General features: G+C 31.1%; 2 long non-coding RNA genes across 2 annotated transcripts in view; one reads left to right on the top strand and one right to left on the bottom strand.

The window, feature by feature from the left end:
* The window catches only part of LOC141164206 (uncharacterized), a 50796-nt gene that overhangs the window by 19010 nt on the left and 9492 nt on the right, over positions 1-22294 (bottom strand). Inside the window, exon 3 of the long non-coding RNA XR_012250881.1 lies at positions 15353-15410. This is a non-coding gene — a long non-coding RNA (uncharacterized lncRNA). The remainder of the gene's footprint in view (positions 1-15352; positions 15411-22294) is intronic.
* LOC141164205 (uncharacterized) lies at positions 579-21637 on the top strand. Its single transcript, XR_012250880.1, has 3 exons — positions 579-787; positions 13293-13449; positions 21083-21637. It is a non-coding gene; the product is annotated as an uncharacterized lncRNA (long non-coding RNA).

The following is a 22294-nucleotide window of genomic DNA, read 5'->3' on the forward strand; positions in this document are numbered from 1 at the left end:
TTTTACTCAATTATTAGTACTCAGATCCTTCTCTACAACTGACTCTCCCAGTTTTACTCAATTATTAGTACTCGGATCATTCTCTACAACTGACTCTCCCAGTTTTACTCGATTATCAGTACTCAGATCCTTCTCTACAACTGACTATCTCAGTTTTACTCAATTATTAGTACTCGGATCATTCTCTACAACTGACTCTCCCAGTTTTACTCGATTATCAGTACTCAGATCCTTCTCTACAACTGACTATCCCAGTTTTACTCAATTATTAGTCCCCGGATCATTCTCTACAAGTGACTCTCCCAGTTTTACTCAATTCTTAGTACTCGGATCATTCTTATAATGATCATCATCATAAGTTCTATATTATTCTATATTATTAATAAATAAGCTGAATGATAGGGGACCCTGCACTGAACCTTGGGGGTCACTACTTATTACCATTCAGAGTAGCGGTCATTTACCACAACTCTCTCAACCAATTACAAACCATAATTTCTAATCCTATAGGTAGGACAGTGTCCTTAAAGGGTCCTTAAAGGGTTAAATGACACAGTCAGCTCTGCTACATCCGCATGTAAATATACACTCACAAGCTGATACAAAGCACTTTGTCTTTCCCATGTCTATGTGGCAAAACCGAAAGCAACAGCAGGAATATTTTCAGCAAAAGTCTTTCTGGACTATGAGAACGAGATCATCTGAAGAAAGCGCACGACGACACTTAGTTCTTCACAGCAACGATCCAGCTGCTGATGTCACCCCTGAGAAAGAGCAAGTCATGGAGGTACTGGGGGAAGGGGGGTGAGATACATTAACGCTGCTATGTAGATCACGGCAGATTAGGGAGGGCGCTGTTGGGGTGGGGTTTGGGTGCCTTCAAGTGAAAAAAAAAATTCTGCAAAACTGCTGCTCTCAGCACATTTTTCTCCACATTTGGAAGGAGGAAACTTCCACTTGAGACTGCTGAAAATGAAGCAGATTTTTTTTTTCTTACTAGTTTGGAAGTTGCTTTATGGCCGCTCAGTCTGTGATAGTCAGTAAAATGCTCACACCCAGACGCTGCCCTGTTAGTGCTATGTCAGCTTGTTTTAGAGGTTTTTTTTGAGGGGGGGGGGGGCGGGTTGCAAGTAATATGTATCATTAAAAATAATAATAATAATAATAATCGTATATATATGAATGGAAGTAGGTGTAATATTTAAAGGGGAACGCACGCAATAAACCAAAATTGTTAATTATGATGCCATAAAAATATCATATCGATCATCTCTGCAACTTTATTTTTTGACCTATGCCAGTAGTGTGTCTTAACAATAATATATATATATAAATTTATATACTACTGCCAAAGTGAGTGTAGAATTGGCAATAGGAATATATATATTAGCTTTGATTAGGTATGCATATATATAAAGGGGGAAACACACAATAAATCAGTATCATCCATCGTATTATTATAGTTACGTACTATAAAAATGATCATATCCACCACCAGGGAATGGTATTTTTTGTGCTTAACTACTAACGTCTTGAAATTATATATACGGCCAGATTATCTCTATCTATTTTTTTGGGGGGGGATTGCAAATAATATGTATCATTTAAAAAATAATAATAGTAATAATAATAATCATATACATTATATGAATGGAAGTAGGTGTAATATTTAAAGGGGAGCGTATGTCTTTTTTTCTTTCTTTCTTTCTCTCTCTTTCTCTCATTCTTTCTCCTATCTATTTATCTATCTATCTATCTATCTAAGTATCGTCCTTTCTTTCTTTATTTCTTTTTCTTTCTTTTTTTCTTTCTCTCTTTCTCCTATATATCCATAATCTACCTATTGACCTATAGTTGTTTCTTTCTTTTTTCTCTTTCTTTCTATCTCTCTATCGTCCTTTCCTTTTCTTTATTTCTTTCTCTCTTTCTCTCATTCTTTCTCCTATCTATCTAATTATTGTCCTTTCTTTCTTTATTTATTTCTTTTTCTTTCTTTTTTTCTTTCTCTCTTACTCCTATCTATTATCTACCTATAGTTGTTTCTTTCTTTTTTCTCTTTCTTTCTATCTCTCTATCGTCCTTTCCTTTTCTTTCTTTCGTTCTCTCTCTTTCTCTCATTCTTTCAATCTATCTATCCATCTATAGTCCTTTCTTTATTTATCTCTTTCTTTCTCTCTCTTTCTCCTATTATTTATCATCTATCTATTATCTATCTACCTATAGTTGTTGTTTTTTTCTCTCTCTTTCTTTCTACCTCTCTATCGTCCTTTCCTTTCTTTCTTTTTTTCTCTTTCTTTCTCCTATCTATTTATCTATTTATCGTCCTTTCTTTCTCTCTTTTTTTCTTTCTTTCTTATATCTATCTCCCAATTCCCACGCTGTGAGCCTTTTTCCAGTAAATATCTATCCCAGATATATTATATATGTATATATCTCATGATATATATCTATATATTTTCATCATACAGAATAAAAGCTGTGATAGTTTTTGGAGGGAAATTTCACTAAGGGCCTGAATAACTGTAAATATATTAATAATAATAACTTACGTACACAAAGGCTACACATTATTTTTTTTTCATGTTTTTACAACCGCCTTAGTATTAACATCCATACTAACAAAAAAAATCCCCATTTTTTGTATCTGATTTTTAAACCCCCTTTTTCTCTGAATTAATTTTTTACAATTTTCTTCTTTTTTTTTTTTTTACTTCTGTTTCTTGGCAATTAAATCTTCAACGTTAATAGAATATTAATTAATATCAAGGAATGAATTAATTGATTAATATTGCTTTGTACACTTTTTTTTATATTTTATGCAGATATCAAGTAAAAAAAAAAAAAAATCTAACTCATGTTCCTGTAGGAAGTAGGATAAAAACTATCGTTCATATTTTAATACTGATAAGAAAATTAAAGGGGGAAATTAAAAAAAAAAAAAAAGAATCTGAAGTTGCCGGGACCCCCCGAGACATAATGACGCTTCCTCCAGTGTTGCGATGCTTTGTATGGCGGTATAATGAGGGTCCGCATATATATAATGAGGCCGTTACACACAGGTCGGACGCTTGGCCGGGAGAAAACACTGGATTAAGTTTTCCAGGGTTAGAAGAGGTAAAATGCAAAACTGTCCCAAGCTTACTAGTGAGGCTGCGGCCGGCGCTGCGCTGCCCATTGTGTCACACGTTAACCCTTTCTGTCTTATGTATTAAAAGTATCTGATGTTGCAAAATCTGCGCCGGACGGAGCCGCTCCGGGTCACAGGTCCCTCACTGGCCCGTTCTAATATCTATCCCATATCATCCTTTCCTTCTTCACTTCCTTTCTCTTTCTTTCTTTTGTTCTGTCTTCATTTTCTTTTTCTTTCTTTCTTTTGATCTATCCCATAACTTTTTTTCTTGCTTTATTTCGTTTTTTGTCTTTCTTTCTTTTGTTCTTTCTTTCTTCTTTTCTTTTTTTCTTTCTCTCTTTCTTTCATTTTCTTTCTTCCTTTCTTTCTTCTTTTTCTGTCTTTCTTTCTCTCTCTCTCTGTCTATATATCTTTCTTTCCTTCTTTCTTTCACTTTCTATCTATCCCAAATCTTTTTTTATTCCTTTTTTCTTTTTATCTTTCTCTCTCAATCTCTTTATCCCATATCTATCTATCTATCTATCTATCTATCTATCTATCTATCTATTATCTATCTTTCTTATTTTCTCTTTCTCTTTCCTTTCTTTCTTTTTATCTATCCCACATTGTCCTTTCTTTCTTCATTTCCTTCCTCTTTCTTTCTTCTTTTGCTATTTCTGTCTTCATTTTCTTTTTCTTTCTTCCTTTCTTTTGATCTATCCCATATCTTTTTTCTTGCTTCATTTTCTTTTTCGATGTTTCTTTCTTTCTTTTGTTCTTTCTTTGTTTCTTCCTTTCTTTTTTCCTTTCCTCTCTTTCATTTTCTTTCTTCCTTTCTTCTTTTTCTCTGTCTTTCTTTCTCTCTCTCTATCTATCTCTCTTATTTTCCTTCTTTCTTCTCGTTCTATCACAAATCTTCTTTATTCTCTTTTTCTTTCTGTCTTTCTTTCTTTCTCTCTATCTATCTCTCTTATTTTCTCTCTTTCCTTCTTTCTTTCTCTTCCTATCTATCCAAATCTTTTTATTCTTTTTTCTTTCTTTCTATCTCTTTCTTTCTTTCTTGCTCTCTATCTATTGATCTCTTTATCCCATATCTATTATCTATCTTTATCATTTTCTCTCTTTCTTTCTCTTTCTTCTTTCTTTCTTTTTATCTATCCCATATTTTTCCTTATTCCTTTTCTCTTTTTCTTTCTTCTCTCTATCTATCTATTGATCTCTCTATCCCATATCTATCTATCAATCTATCAATCAATCTATCATCTATCTATCTATTATCCTTTCTTTCTTCCTTTCTTTCTCTTTCTTTCTTTCTTTTTATCTATCGCATATCTTTCTTTACTCCTTTTTTCTTTTTCTATCTTTTTTCCTTTCTTTCTCTCTCTCTATTTTTCTTATTTTCTCTTCTTTCTCTCTTTCTATATATCTATTATCTATCACATCACATGTATAAAACACATATTTAGCTATACTTAGTGATCATACTAATATCGTAATATTTTTATATCCTCTTATCCAAATATGTTATATTTCTACTTTTCTTATAGTCAATATATATTTCAATATATTCCCAACTAATTTTAACATTTTACTTTGCTTTTTTGTATTTTATTTTTATTTTAGCATCAATTGTTATTATTATTATTATTATTATTATTATAGTTTTTATTATTATACATTCATATTTTATATATTTTTTTCACATTATAATATGCCTATTTATTAGTTAGAGTTAGTAACCAGAGCAAATGTGAAGTCTTATTTAGATTTTTTAGGTACCTGTTGCTTTGATTTTTAGTAGGTGAGAATTTGGGGGTAAAATATTATCTTATTTAAAGGGACTTTTCACAAGAGAATCGTCAGTGCAAATGATTTTATGATTGTCGTCGGACCGTCACACAACATTTTCTCATCACCAGCCATTTCTACTATTTTTTTTATTATTTTCTTGAAAATTATTAAAAAATTTGATATTAGTTCGTAAAATTGTCTTTTTTTTTTTTATTTTATGAGTTTTAGGAGAAAAATATTGTATCACTCCTAAATGCCTGATTTAGATAGATTTTTCTGTTTTTATTAATTGCAATATTTATCAAACTCATTTTTTTCTTACATTTTCAAAAAAACTAAGAATATAAATTTGCCATATTCGAGAATTCGTGAAAAAAAAAACAACCTGACTTTGTGAGTAATTTATAAATATAGTCTCGGTATGAAAAACAGGTATAAATGGTAAATTCTTATTTACGATACAATCGGAATAAAAAATAATTAAAATATTAAAAATTATACTACCATAGTGAGACCAAAAATACTAAAAATACTAAAAATTGATAATCATTAGTGGTTGATACTTTTTAATGGCCAATTGAAAAGGTGTTAACAAATAGCCATAAAAAAGTATCACCCCCTGCGGACGCTCAAATTTTATTATTTTTGGTCTAGCTATAGTCCCACTATAGTAGTAGAAATTTTTATTATTTTTTCCTATTTTTTTACATATTTTTTATTAGCTTTACTACAATAAAATACTAAAAACTACTTTCGGTGTAGCTATAGTCTTACTATATTAATATCAATTTTTATTATTTTTTCCGATTATTTTTTCCTATTTTTTACAGATTTTTTATTAGCTTTACTACAATAAAATACTAAATACTATTTTTGGTGTAGCTATAGTCCCACTATAGCAGTAGAAATTTTTATTATTTTTTCCTATTTTTTTACATATTTTTTATTAGCTTTACTACAATAAAATACTAAAAACTACTTTCGGTGTAGCTATAGTCTTACTATAGTAGTATCAATTTTTATTATTTTTTTCTATTATTTTCTCCTATTTTTTTACAGATTTTTTTCAATTTTACTAGAATAAAATACTAAATACTATTTTTTGGTCTAGCTATAGTCTCACTATAGTAGTATCAATTTTTATTATTTTTTCCTATTTTTACATATTTTTGATTAGCTTTACTACAATAAAATACTAAATACTATTGTTTCGGTCTAGCTATAGTCTTACTATAGTAATATCAATTTTTATTATTTTTTCCTATTTTTTTAACTATTTTTTTCAATTTTATTAGAATAAAATACTAAATACTATTTTTTGGTCTAGCTATAGTCTCACTATAGTAGTGTAAATTTTTTATTATTTTTTTATTATTATTTTTTCCTATTTTTTCTATTTTTTTTTCAGTTTTACTAGAATAAAATACTAAATACTATTTTTTGGTTTAGCTATCGTCTCACTATAGTAGTGTCAATTTTTATTATTTTTTCCTATTATTTTTTACTATTTTTTTTTTTTTTGCTGAAAATACTAAAACAAAAATACTAAAATGCTAAAAAAAATCGAAAAAAAAAATCAATGTAATAGAAAAGGGGCCCAACTTGGTCCTACAGGTGTCAGTTTTTTATATATATTTTTTTTTACTTTTTTTTGTGGTCAGGCAGTATTGAGTCATTAATATTTCATGATAGTAACAGAAATACAAAAAAATACTAAAACACAAATAAAAATACTAAAAATACGAAAACACTAAAAAAATACTAAAAAAAACTAAAATAAAAAATACTAAAATATTTAAAAAAAATAAGAAAAAAAATCAATGTGGTAAAAAACAGGCACAACTTGGTCCTACTGGTGTCAATTTTATTTATTTTATTTTTTTATTTTATTTTTTGGTCAGGCAGTATTGAGCCATTGATATTTCATGGTAGTAATAGAAATGCTAAAAAAATACTAAAACACAAAAAAATACTAAAAATACTAAAACGCTAAAAATGCTAAAAAAAATACTAAAATAAAAAATACAAAAATATTAAAAGAAAATACAAAAATACTAAAAAAATAGAAAACAATATCAATGTAGTAAAAAACAGGCACAACTTAGTCAATTTTTTTATATTTTTTTTTATTTTATTTTTTGGTCAGGCAGTATGGAACCATTGATATTTCATGGTAGTAATAGAAATACTAAAAAATACTAAAATACAAATAAAAATACTAAAAATACTAAAACACAAAAAAATACTAAAAAAAACTAAAATAAAAAATACTAAAATATTTAAAAAAAATACAAAAAAATAGAAAAAAATCAATGTAATAAAAAACAGGCTCAACTTGGTCCTACAGGTGTCAATTTTTTATATATATATTTTTTACTTTATTTTTTGGTCAGGCAGTATGGAGCCATTGACATTTCATGGTAGTAATAGAAATACTACAAAATACTAATACACAAAAAAATACTAAAACACTAGAAAAATACTAAAATAAAAAATAGTAAAATACTAAAAAAATTGAAAAAAAATCAATGTAATAAAAAAGGGGCACAACTTGGTCCTAAAAGTGTAAAAAAAAATTTAGATATTTATTTTTTATTATTTTTTGGGGTCAGGCAGTATTGAGCCATTGATATTTCATGGTAGCAATTAACTATTCAAACATAATTATTCCACAGTATTTCACTGGATTTTTTCCCCCTAATATTTTAGGTTAAAATTATCTTTTTTCTTTCCATTTTTCCATTTCATTTTTGGCAATATTGATTTTTTTCATAGACTTATAGGCGATATTACTGTGGGTTTACGTCACAATATATTAACGCCTATAATTTAATTATTCATTGTTAGAATTATAGTTTTGGATTTTATTTCATTTTTTTTATAAAACAGAGAAATTTTAATCCTTCCTCAAAAAGCCGGAGTTTTATTTTGTGACGATATTTTTTTGTGGGGTTCCCAGCTACAATATTTGTCGAAGAAATTCTCATATGGGATATTAGATCTTAATGACGAGACACAAGCCCGGGATTCCCGCAGAATGTGATACTGAAGGCTCAGTGTAACTTTATGATTAGCGTTTACGGTTTATTTATACTGATCAGAAAATCGGAAGCGTTATTTCATATTTAAGGCATTTTCCTGACATAATGGTCGCAAATGTTTTTGAAAATTCTTTACATTTTTTTCAAACGTCTATAAAATAACCGACCATAGAATTTTTATCAATTTGAGTTTTTTATGCTCTCACCAAAAGAATAAAAATGACAAAATCTCTACTACATGAAAAAAATACATGAAAATGTAAAGATTTCTACCACTATGCTAAAAATGCATATATACACATATATATATATATATATATATATATATATATATATATATATACATGTATGTGTGTGTTATATAAATATGTATGTGTAATATTATACATATATATGTGTGTGTGTAATATGTATGTGTATATATATATATATATATATAAATATACATGTATGGGTGTATATATATATGTGTGTGTGTAATATTTATATATCTGTGTGTGTAATATATGTATATATATACATGTATGTGTGTATATATATGTGTGTGTGTGATATATATATATATATATGTGTGCGTGTAATATATATATCTATGTGTGTGTAATATATGTATATATGTGTGTGTGTGTGTGTAATATATATATCTATGTGTGTGTAATATATGTATATATATATATGTGTGTGTGTGTAATATATATATCTATGTGTGTGTTTGTAATATATGTATATATACATGTATGTGTGTATATATGTGTGTGTAATATATAGATATATACAGGTTTGTGTATTTCTGCCAATATAGTAAAAATGCCCTTTTTTATATATATATATGTGTGTGTCTAATAAATACATATGTGTGTGTTTATATATATATATTTCTGCCAATATAGTAAAAATAAATATATATATTATTATACCAATATGGTGAAAGTGCATATATATATATACACATATTGTTTTGTTATTGGTAGTAATATTGGAATTTTTACGATGTTTGCATTGATTGTCTACCGGCTCCAGTACATGGGAAATTTAACAAGCAAACACAGGGCAAAGCGCCAAGTTTTTTTTGTTTTTTGTTTTTTATGGCGACTTGGGGCAAATGTCGGTGGCAGTGTGCAGGTCTTACAGCATTATATGAGGGCTCGGGTATACTGTGATATTTATTTTGGCAATTACAGACCTTTCTAAAGAACAGGCTGCCACATTTTATTGTTAATATCCCACTCAGTATCAGGAGCCGAGCACGGATGTGAGCGGAGCTGGAAAGTTACTTTTTTTTTTGACTGGAAGAAGTAAAAAATATATATGAGCCCTCAATAAATAATGGAAACTTTTAAACTTGGAAACAAGACGAATATTTGGAAAATAGTTTCAATATTGATCTAAGTTCTGCGCAAATCTGCAAAGGTGCATTGTGCTGATGGTGATGGGGAGCTCGGGGAGCTGGGGTCACCAGTGTCACAAGGGTCCTCTCTTTTAGATCGGATATTTCATATCTCTATATTATCACCTATGGATTTATTGAAACTTTGGATTTTTTTTTGCAAACTCTCTGGTATGTTTGTTCTGCTCTAAAAAAGTAACTGGACAAAGAAACGAGTCCAGACTGTCCGTGTATGGAGTCAGGCTATGTTCTGCCGGGTCCGCCATAGTCTGTCTGCCTATTACATTGTTAAGTAATTCAAAAATGTCTGACAATCAATCAAAGCATCAGAAAAATGATAAAGTGCGAGGTATTAAGTATGTATATATATATGTGTGAGGGCTGAAAGCCTGCAGGAACTTCCATCATTCTCTATACACAACACTTTTATCTATCATCTATTATCTATTTATCATCTAATTATCTATCATCTATCTATTATCTATCATCTATCATCTATCTATTATCTATCTATCATCTATCTATTATCTATCATCTATCTATCATCTATCTATTATCTATCTATTATCTATCTATTATCTATTTATCATCTAATTATCTATCATCTATCTATTATCTATCTATTATCTATCTATTATCTATCTATCATCTATCTATTATCTATCTATTATCTATCTATCATCTATCTATCATCTATCTATTATCTATCATCTATCATCTATCTATTATCTATCATCTATCTATTATCTATCTATTATCTATCTATCTATTATCTATCATCTATCTATCATCTATTATCTATCTATCTATCATCTATCTATCATCTATCTATTATCTATCTATCATCTATCTATCATCTATCTATTATCTATCTATTATCTATTATCTATCTATTATCTATCATCTATCTATCATCTATCTATCATCTATCTATCATCTATCTATTATCTATTATCTATCTATCATCTATCTATTATCTATTATCTATCTATCATCTATCTATTATCTATCATCTATCTATTATCTATCTATTATCTATCTATCTATTATCTATCATCTATCTATCATCTATCTATCATCTATCTATTATCTATCTATCATCTATCTATCATCTATCTATTATCTATCTATTATCTATTATCTATCTATTATCTATCATCTATCTATCATCTATCTATCATCTATCTATTATCTATTATCTATCTATCATCTATCTATTATCTATCATCTATCTATTATCTATCTATTATCTATCTATCTATTATCTATCTATTATCTATCATCTATCTATTATCTATCTATTATCTATCATCTATCTATTATCTATCTATTATCTATCATCTATCATCTATCTATCTATCATCTATCTATTATCTATCATCTTTCTATTATCTATCTATTACCTATCATCTATCTATTATCTATCTATTATCTATCATCTATCTATTATCGATATATTATCTATCATCTATCTATTATCTATCATCTACCTATTATCTATCATCTATTATCTATCTATCTATTATCTATCATCGATATATTATCTATCATCTATCTATTATCTATCATCTACCTATTATCTATCATCTATCTATTATCTACCTATTATCTATTATCTATCATCTATCTATTATCTATCATCTATCTATTATCTATCTATTATGTATCATCTATCTATTATCTATCTATTATCTATCATCTATCTATCTATTATTTATCTATTATCTATCTATTATCTATCTATTATCAATCTATTATCTATTATCTATCATCTATCTATTATCTATCTATCTATTATCTATCTATTATCTATCATCTATCTATTATCTATTATCTATCATCTATCTATTATCTATTATCTATCATCTATCTATTATCTATCATCTATCTATTATCTATCTATCATCTATCTATCATCTATCTATTATTTATCTGTTATCTATCTATTATCTATCAATTATCTATCTATTATCTATCTATTATCATCTATCTATTATCTGTCATCTATCTATCATCTATCTATAATCTATCTATTATCTATTATCTGTTATCTATCTATTATCTATTATCTATCTATTATCTATCTATCATCTATCTATTATCTGTTATCTATCTATTATCTATCATCTATCTATTATCTATCTATCTATTATCTATCTATTATCTATCTATTATCTATCTATCATCTATCTATTATCTATTATCTGTTATCTATCTATTATCTATTATCTATCTATTATCTATCATCTATTATCTATCTATTATCTATCATCTATCTATTATCTATCTATCATCTATCTATTATCTATCTATTATATATTATCTATCTATTATCTATCTATTATCTATCTATCATCTATCTATAATCTATCTATTATCTATTATCTGTTATCTATCTATTATCTATTATCTATCTATTATCTATCTATCATCTATCTATTATCTATTATCTGTTATCTATCTATTATCTATCATCTATCTATTATCTATCTGTCTATTATCTATCTATTATCTATCTATTATCTATCTATCATCTATCTATTATCTATTATCTATTATCTGTTATCTATCTATTATCTATTATCTATCTATTATCTATTATCTATCATCTATTATCTATCTATTATCTATCATCTATCTATTATCTATCTATCATCTATCTATTATCTATCTATTATATATTATCTATCTATTATCTATCTACCATCTATCTATTATCTATCTATTATATATTATCTATCTATTATCTATCTATTATCTATCTATCATCTATCTATTATCTATCATCTATCTATCTATTATCTATCTATCTATTATCTATCTATTATCTATCTATTATCTATCTATTATCTATCTATCTATCTATCTATTATCTATCTATTATCTATTATCTATCATCTATCTATTATCTATCTATTATCTATCTATCATCTATCTATTATCTATCATCTATCTATCATCTATCTATTATCTATCTATTATCTATCATCTATCTATTATCTATCTATTATCTATCTATTATCTATCTATCTATCTATCTATTATCTATCTATTATCTATTATCTATCATCTATCTATCATCTATTATCTATCTATTATCTATCTATCTATCTATTATCTATTATCTATCTATCTACGTATCCATCTTTTGAAGCTTCCTATTGGAAAGTGATCCTGTGGCCTCCGGACCCCCTTGTGAGGATATTACTGGTGAAAGTGACTCTCTCCATTACTAAGTGTCCTCAGATTTGGATTTTGCCACTTGCCTGAATCAGATCCCTCGGGGTATAACCCTTTTAATCCTCTTTAGTTAATGTATTGGTGATCTTTACTTAGGCAAAATAAACAGAGCAGCTCCCAACAAAGGGAGGTCAGACTTCCTCAGTTACTCTCTGACCTCGGGGTCATGGCCTTTGTTCACTTCTCAATGGGAGCCGCTCTCAAAGGGGCATCACAAAATAGAGAACTAATTTAGGCACGTGCATTCAAAGAGTCACTGGGTATCGGGTTTAATGAAGCTGAACTTTTTTTTTTTTCTATAGGAGTAAAAAAATATCTTGTTTGTTATTTATTGGAGTTGAGTATCACTAATTATACCGCCAGCTGGATGGTAAACGTACCGCAATAGCAACAGTTACTACATACACACCCCCCTGTCATATATAGTAGGCCTCATTCACACCAGAGTTCTTTTTTTACCTTCTTTCATTTCTATGTCATAAGGTCGATGCTAATTTTGGCATCGGCTGCAAATCAGAAGGGTCTACGAAACAGTCCGAGAAATAACTAAGAAAAAAAAAAAATTTTTCAAAAATTTTTCAAAACTTGTTTTTGAAAATGAATGTCAGTTGACAATAAAACGGGATAATTTTTCACAAATTGTTTTAAATTGAGGGGAAATGGATCCATTGAGACAGATTTTTAGACTTATTTATATTTTTTTATCCATTGAAAAAAAAAAAAGGAAAAAAAAAATGGTCCTGAGTTTGGAGGCCTCAACTGAAAAATCACGAAAAGCTTTTTCCAAGAACACAAAAGAGAGTAGACCACAAACTCCTAGATCCGTCTGAGACATGAGAGCAGAAGTTGTACTGATTCGTACTGTGTCCTGGTCTTTACAGGTAAAGTGTAAAAACTTTTCTATGACTATTTGATAATCTAGATGTTTGATAAATCACCACCTATTCTATATATCATCCACATTTTTTACAACATATGTTGTCGGTATTAATAATTATAACCCTTGTTCGGAATAACTGAGCATATCCTTTAAGAAACTCAACATAGCATCCATATTCATTCGATATATGTTAGCGGTATTAATAATTATATCCCTTATTTGGTGTAGTTAAGTATTTATAAACACTACCATTATATGTTATCTGTATTATTAATTCTAACCTTTGTTCATTATAATTAAGTATAAAATTTAATATACACTATATATAATCTATATTTATGCAATATATGATATCAGTATTAATAATTATAACCCTTGTTTGGTATAACTATACATAAACTTTATTAAACGCTATGTATTATCCATGTTCATACAATATATGTTATCGGTATTAATAATTCTAACCTTCATTCGGTATATTTGCGTTTTTAATAAACTATGGAAATCATCCATATTTATACAATATATGTTAACGGTATTAATAATTGTAACGATTGTTTGGTATTGTTAAACATAAACCTTTATAAACTCTATGTATCATTCACATTCATGCAATATATTTTAGTGGTATTAATAATTAGAATCTTCGTTTCGTATATTTGAGCATTTAAGAACCAATGTATATCATTCATCTTTATACAATATATTTTAGTAGCATTAATAATTAGAATTTTTGGTCTAATTGAGCATGAACTCAAATAAATTCTTTATGTCCCCTATGCGGTATAGTTTATCAGTGTTAATAAATATAGCCCTTGGTATCATTGAGCTTAAACTTTTATAAACTCTGTGTATCATCCATAAATATACAATATATGTTAGCGGTATTAATAATTATAACCATTATTTGGTGTAATCTATCACATACTTAAATAAACTGAATAACCCATGCATATTTATACAATATATGTTAGCGGTATTAATGATTATAACCCTTGTTTGGTATAATTGAGCACATACCTAAATAAACTGTGGGAGACATCCATATTTATACAATATATGTTAGCGGTACTAATAATTATAACCCTTGTTCTGTATAATTGATCACATTCATGTATAATCCATACAAATGTATGTTAGATGTATTAATAATTATAACCCTTGTTTGGTATAATTGATCATATACCTAAATAAACTATATGAGACCTCCATATTTATACAATATATGTTAGCGGTACTAATAATTATAACCCTTGTTCGGTATAATTGATCACATACATGTATAATCCATACAATGTATGTTAGTTGTATTAATAATTATAACCCTTGTTTGGTATTATTGAGCACATACCTAAATAAACTGTGTGAGACATCCATATTTATACAATATATGTTAGCGGTACTAATAATTATAACCCTTGTTCGGTATAATTGATCACATACATGTATAATCCATAAAAATGTATGTTATTTGTAATAATAATTATAACCCTTGTTTGGTATAATTGATCAAATCCATAAATAAACTATATGAGACATCCATATTTATACAATATATGGTAGCGGTACTAATAATTATAACCCTTGTTCGGTATAATTGATCACATACATGTATAAACCATACAACGTATGTTAGTGGTATTAATAATTATAACCCTTGTTTGGTATAATGGAACCTACACATTACGAAATTCTATATATCATCGATATTCATGTATTATATGTTATCAGTATCAATAATTATAACCCTTGTTCAGTATTATACAGTATATGCTTTAATAAACTCTGTATATGATCCATATTCTTACAATATATTTTATATGTATTCTTAATTATAACCCTTATTCGGTATAATGGAGCATCTACTTTTATGGAGGTTTTAAGGGTTAAAAAGAACTTTGTACCTTTCACAAAATCCTTTTTTTGTCTTCCTTTTCCGGAATACTGACGAGAATGAAAATCCTGTATTTTAAAAAAAGGAAAGCGTCATGAAGGCCTCGTTTAAAAAAAAAAAAAAGTATTTTTCCCTGTTTTACAAAGTTTTATAAGATATAACACACACTTAATCAGCATGAGATACAGAATACATTTTTAGCTGATAGAATTTGGATGCTAGAACATGCTGCGTACACATTACGGCCGGTTTCATGTGGCCAAAATATGTCCGCATTTTGCATTGTCTATTAGGAAAGTTTAATTCAAGTGAAGTACGGGCACATTTTTGCAGCTACTAATCCAAACTTGGATCTATAATTCTGTCAGGTTGGGTCATTGAGCCGGGACTTGCAATTATAATACCAGCACAAAAAATGTGCCCTCATTATACTTGTGTGGAGCTTGACTTAGAGTCGCAACGTCTGGTCCCCCCTGTGGAGATTTTGAACCTAACTTTGATCTCCATAAGACCCCATGGTGATCTCTGGAGGTGAGGACAGGTGTTGCGACCATTATAGAAAACCAACAACTGTTATGCCATATTGCTAATGTTTTACTGGTAACCATAGGAGTACAACTGCAAAAGCAATAAGGGGAATTTGTAGGCAAATTCAAAAATTTCCAACCATTCATGTTCTTGCTGATTTATCTCTATTTTTGCTACATGAGCCAAATCTTTAAAGTCAATAAAAAAGAACCCTCATTGTGTGTAAATGTTGTGAACATCGCCAAACCTACCGCCTCCCATACACATTAGACTTACGTCGGACAAATCTGTCGATATTGAAGGGTTCAGCCAACAGTCTAATGTTTATGGAGGCCCCAGAGAGATGAATATAGGGGAAGATAAGGATTGGCATGTCTGATTTTGGACTGCTCATCCTTTTGTTCTCCCTGAGAAAAGCTGTGTCAGAGATGTCTGGCAGAGGCTTTTTCGTAGAGAACGCAGGAGCAATCTGTGGTTGGGAGAGATGGCTGAGATAGTCAGATGAACGATTGGCCAAACCAGAGTTTGGCCAACAGCCAGTTAGGGAGGACTTAAGATTATTTACTTGGCTGTCTGCAAGAAGAGACTTTGGAAGACAAAAACTGATTTTAATGTTCATGCCAACCCTAAACCACCTCTAGAATTTTGCTTCATGTTCCTTCATGACCCTGGAGATGAGGTATCAGCAGGAATATAGGGATAGAAAAAAGAATCAAAGAAGCTTACCACTCGAATATTGTTCGACATACACCGGAAGGTTGATGAATGGGTGACAATTCCAGCTGGTGAAGCTCAGCTATAAAATGTTGAGTGCAGAAAAAAAGATTTTCCGGCACTTTCAACCATAAAATTAACCTTTTTATTAGAAATTAATTTAAAAACAGGAGGATCCATCATGAGGATAAAACCTTTTGCGTTTCTGGCATAAGAGAACATGGCAGCTGATTCAAGCCGCCCGGACCAAGTGCAGCACGAATCAGAGACCAACTGCGGTATTGCAGCCATAAATTTTTACCCTGGAACATGGTGGAATTTCAGAGAGAACATGCAGTTCAGGAACCATGCATTTCAGATGACTAGTCCAAGAGGCTGGTATTTGGAGGTTTCTCCCCAGCTTGCTCATCTAGACTGACAGGTCTCTCCCTATGTATGAGTATAGAGAAAGACCTGTCCTAATGGAGTGGGGTGGGAGGAAGCCACCGGGGACCAGCTTCTTGGACTAGTCATTCGAGATGCATGGTCCCCGACTGCCTCTTCAAAGCATGTTCCCTCTGAAATGCTGCCGCGTTTCAGAATACATGCATCCATATTCTGGTTCATGCTTCCCATGGTTTGGGCAGCATGAACCAGCTGGCAGGATGACAAGGTGATTGATGTCTAAATATCCAAAAACACATTTTGGCAAATTCTATAAAATATTCTTTCAATTTTGTAGTATTTTTTTTTTTATTTTAGTTTTAATTTTAAGAGGGTATTATATATTTTTGAAATTTTAAATATGGGGTGAAAAAAATATTTGGGGAGAAAAAAAATATTTGGGGAGAAATACTATTTTACTTAATTCCACCTTTCTTTTTGCATATGGTACTAGTGCTAGTTATAACTATCGCTTTTTCCAACATTATGTTAGTTTATGCTTATTGACCAGATTTTTGGGGATGATTTTGTATCCCTTTATTATGCAATGTCGAGGGTTATTATGAACGAGATTGGTCGGGGCATGTTTCTGACACGGGCCAGGACCTCTACCAAGAGATCCAGCATTATTCATGGATGCATTGCTCACCCTTATTTCACTCTTATCTCACGCAGGACATTGATATGCAAGTGCCTTTTATGCTTATTTTTTCCGTTCTGAATGTCGGTATGAAAGCTCCTTTGAAGTGGTCTAGACCAGTTTCCTGAGAAACTCTATCAGAATTTCATGTTCCTACCCAAAAATAATGGTTGTTATACTTCACACTGGAGCAGCAATATCAACCTCTGGCCAAACCTTTTCAGATAGACATAATCTCAAAAACATTTACTAGAAAATATTCTTCTAGTTCAAGAAACTCTGAAGACTTCTCATGAAATTACTCTCCAACTCTCCCGTTACGTCTATGATGTTCCCGGTAAAAGAAAGACCTCCTTGGCTCCCAGAAGATTTAGCAAATCTTCCAGGTGTCACAAGAGCTGCACCCCATTTTCTTTGGTCATGTAGCCGATCATCTGAATCCAGTGGGGCGGGAACATTAAGGGTCGGGAACTGGGACATATTTAGGGGCAGAAATGGCCAAGTATGAGATTAGCCCACCCATAAGAGATTAGGTAAAAAAAATCTTCATTTTGAAAAGTTGGGGAGTACGTTATTGACCTAAGAGTTCTTTTTTATTTCATGCCTTTATAGTAGACACCTGGCGAAACATGTGGACATAAAACCATGGCTACCCAGTGCTAAAAAATGATCGTCCTTCTATCTCTAGTGTATAGTTCAAAACAGGGTTAAGATGGAAACCATCATGACGATGGATAATTAGTTAATAGGTCAAATAATGTTTCACCGATATTTCCAATTTCTGGCGAAACACAAACATCATCAGATGCAAAAATGAAAAACCTACTTAGCTGACATTTTATAATATCCGATTGACCAAAAATATGGCGTTTCATAACATACATTTCATATTCAAACGCATCCAGCATGTAAATTTTTTACATAGATTTTCGGCAATTGATCTACTGGTTAGGAAAAACATTCGGAAGCTCGCGAAACGTACTTAATATGTGACTGCATAAATCATGAACAAAGTTTCTGCAACTGCACTGAGCCATAATCCATAAGATTTTCTCACACACGAGGTCAGATGGCCAGCTCTAATTCTGATATTCGCCAGATGACCTGCATATACTGGATGCCATCTGTCCCTACTTTACAGATACGGTGACAAGGTTTTTCGTAGAGATGGCATCCTCCTTTCCAGCATCGGTAAAATATCCATATTTTGAACTGTATTGTAGTCACAGATTCCAATAATGTGATATGTTGCAAAACAAATATCAATGACATAAAATGAAATAAAACAGCGAAATAAAATCCAATAAATGCATCTAATGCAAAAAATGGGACTGAAAGTTCTGTGAAAACCCAAAAAATGTGTGATAAATATTCGTTTTATACAATATTCGAGCACCGTGACAAGAAACATAAGAAACACGACCCACGTCCTACCTTTTCTATATTTGCTGTTCAATTATTATTAATATTGTCTGGAAGAATGTAATTCGGGTTGGCAAGTGGTGGACTTTAGCATAGCCGGTAGGTCCAAAAAAATGTCTTTATTCAGGAACTCTACTTTATCTTGAGGTGTCAATCCAGTCCCTACTAAATCAGTACTGAAAATTGGATAGAGAATAACATCTTGATGGCTGGGACACCCAATCATCCCAAGAGCTCCATCTGAATGAGGTGGCAATCGAGTATGAACTCCTGCGGTCCAATTCATTCTTTACGGGACTACCGGAGCACCGTATCTCCAACAGCTCCATAGAAAATTAATGCAGTGATGGTGCGCTTGTGAGACCTCCCCATTCAGGAGTGGCTTTGCGAAGGTTCAGTAGTGATATTAGCGGTTGAACCCTCAGCATTCAGGAAGTTATCCCCTATCCTATAGGTACACGATAACATCTAAACTTGGTACAAACCCTTTCCCGTCATCAATCATGTCTCTACTAAATCAGTACTAAAAATTGAATAGGGAATAACATCCTGATGGCTGGGACACCCAATAATCCCAAGAGCTCCATCTGAATAGGGTGGCAATTGAGTATGAACTCCTCCGGTCCAATTCATTCTCAACAGTACTATCGGAGATATAAGAGCGCTATCTTCAACAGTTCCATAGAAAAGGAATGGAGTGGTGGTGCGCATGTGTGACCTCCTCATTCTGAAGGCGTTTGCAGAGCTCCATTCTCCAGTTCAATAGTGGTACTAGCGTTGGACCCTCAGCATTCAGGAAGTGATCCCCTATACTATGGGTACACGATAACTTCTAAACTTGGTCAAAAACCTTTAACGTCATCTATCAGACCCGAGTAGTACTTCTTTTCCCCGATGGTGGTGAGGTAGGACAATTAAACACTTGATGCCCTCTCAAATAACAGACAACTGGAGGTCCTTCTAAGATAGCAGGGGTCTTTCAATGATAGCAGAGAAGCCTTCAACATTCTTTTTAGTATCTAATAAAGGAACAACTTTTAGCATACATCCCATATGAATAGGTAAAGAGGTCTGACCATTAGGACTTTCTCCAATCGCCAGAACAAGGCACATATCTCTATTTTTTTTCCAAATCATGGCCAAGTTTAAAGGAGAACAGGTCAGATATGCACCCCTGCTGCTCAATCATAATCTATGGCATTGAGACAAATAAGTCAGTCTAGGACTTTGTGTATTCTATTTATTTCTATGGTGTGTCAAATTCCACCATTTTTAATGCCTACCTGATAGATATGAGCAAAAATATTCACATTACTCTGGTCTTATGTCCACTTCGGTACTCCATGTTAGCTGAACAAGGGCAGGGCGAACTTCTTTGCCTGGCCCTTAATTGACAACATCTTGGGCTCCTCTTGGGCTTAGTTGACCCCCATGATTGTACCGTGACGTCTCGAGGAGACTAGTAATTGTAAGAGGTGACCAGGATGACTGGCGTTCGAGTGGCAACCAAGGAGGTTCCCACTGCCTTGGTCTAACTGCTTTGGAGTACCGAAGTGGACGACAAACCAGGGTAGTGCGTATCTTTTTGTCTCATCTCTACTACCTGACAGTCATTGACATGTGAATGGTCTTCAGACTCCAATACCCTTTATATTGTTTACTCTAAACTTAAAATAATTGGGGAAAAATTTCAAAATTTCTACATTTTTCCCCCCATGTTATCCCCAAAAAAGACATTTTGATTGCGTAAAGAACAAAAAATGGTTACATTTGTACAAAAGGTAAAATATGGCACCCTGGTATATGTAAATTTTGGTGTACCTTTACAGTATGATTGGTCTGAGTTGTCGTAACTTCTACTGGATGAAAAGTATTACAAATTCCGCAATACTATGAGCCATTTTCTAGAACACAGTTTTACTGAAAAAGGTCAAATTCTAAAAATATTTCAAATAATTATTTTCCAAAATTTCAAGTTTCAGTTGTAGTGTTGTTTTTTTGTCTTTTTTTTAGGGGTGAGATTGTCTATCGCTGATATCTTAAAGTCGTCTGTACAATTACGGAATTTTCCAGGAAAATAAACGATGCATTATTTAGGAGGTTGTGTATCCAAATTGTAATTCCATCGATGCAAATGAACGAGCTGGCCGCCATCAGAGCCCTTCTTTATACAAGGAGAAGAAAACAAAAAAAGAACGTTTGTCAAAGAGAAGAGGAAAAAAATGGGACGAAAAAAAACAACCCCATCCTTACATCTCATAGGGCTGAGAAAAGCTGCTAAAGTAGGTCAGCAAGAATTTCTTTTGAAACCCAACCATGAAATTTTAAAATTGGCAGCGTCTTTGCTGGTTTGAAAATGCTTTACCCTTTAGAAAGCAGCTGATAAAACTGCAGCTCCGGGGCAAAGAGACAAAGGAGGGTCCCCATAAAATGTTGTGGATACCCCAGTAAAATATTTGGCAGTGTGCACCCATCTGCGGAGACCTCGTAAATCTCTGTATGTCTGTTGTGTGGTGTGTGAGAACAGCTCTTAGAAATGACAGCACAGTGTCTGTAAGCTGGTGTAAGCCTTTTTATTTTTGTATTTTTTTTTTTTACTTTTTTGACCTTGTTGAGCACCTTATTGTGACATATGGGGCTTTAACGAGACATTTTATCCTCTGCAGTTAAGATTCCCAATAAAGGAACAGACCACGTAATCTCCAATAAATGAAATATACGGTTAGAATTTTTCAGGGTTGTTTTTAGAACTTTTTATTTTCCAAAGAAATATTCAAAAGTTTCAGTTTTTTTTTCTTTTTGATTGGTGGGGTGGGGGGGTGGGATTTGGCGTAAAGTACTTGGTTTTCTGCTTGACTTATGCAGATAACTGGACAGTTGCAGAAATTGTTGTCCTTAGGCACCTTACACATGACTATTAGTTCTCGCATATGACAGCAAGCAACATTTACGTTTTTTTTTCTTTTCTTTTTTCTTTGGGCTTTTTATTTCATAGGGCAAAGGCCACACTAACATAATTATTTTTTTTTTGTTACTTCTTTAGGCTCTTTAGTTCTTAACTGCATAAGACAGTGGAGCCTCCTAAAATAAAATTTAATTTCTCTTTTCTATTTTTATTTCTCTTCATTTTTGTTTTTTTATGTGCTATTTTAGACTCAATAGTTCTCCATTGCAGTAGGCCTCATATTTATTTATTTATTTTTTACCTTTTTATGCATTTTTTTT

This window comes from Phyllobates terribilis, unplaced genomic scaffold, assembly GCF_046119375.1.
Source record: "Phyllobates terribilis strain yellow unplaced genomic scaffold, ASM4611937v1 Scaffold_10__3_contigs__length_209671492, whole genome shotgun sequence".
Taxonomy (NCBI): Eukaryota; Metazoa; Chordata; class Amphibia; order Anura; family Dendrobatidae; genus Phyllobates; species Phyllobates terribilis.